A 340-nucleotide genomic window follows, 5' to 3' on the forward strand; every position below is an offset into this window, starting at 1 on the left:
TAAAAATTTTTAATATTTTAAAGATCTTATATATAAATTTTTGAAGTTTGTTTTATATTTATCCTAAGCAGTATCTCTGTGTTTTTTAATCAGGTAGCCTTAGTTAAGATTTAAGATCAATAAAAATAAAATTTCTATATTTTATGCAATCTTTTATAAAATTAAAAAGAAAAAAATTTCAAAAATTTAATTTCTATATGTTACATATGTAATATATAAAAATATATTCTTTAAATTGTAGAATTTAATTCTTAACTTTGGCATAATTAATTTTTCTTTATTATTATTATTATTATTATTATTATTATTATTATTATTACTATTATTATTATTATTATTA

The 340-nt window shown here is 12.9% G+C and overlaps 1 protein-coding gene across 2 annotated transcripts in view; it reads left to right on the top strand.

Moving 5' to 3' along the window:
* The window catches only part of LOC102676266 (heterogeneous nuclear ribonucleoprotein H2-like), a 6,293-nt gene that overhangs the window by 1,983 nt on the left and 3,970 nt on the right, over nucleotides 1-340 (top strand). The window lies entirely within an intron of this gene.

The sequence above is a fragment of the Apis dorsata genome, unplaced genomic scaffold (genome assembly GCF_000469605.1).
Source record: "Apis dorsata unplaced genomic scaffold, Apis dorsata 1.3 scaffold_80, whole genome shotgun sequence".
Lineage (NCBI taxonomy): Eukaryota > Metazoa > Arthropoda > Insecta > Hymenoptera > Apidae > Apis > Apis dorsata.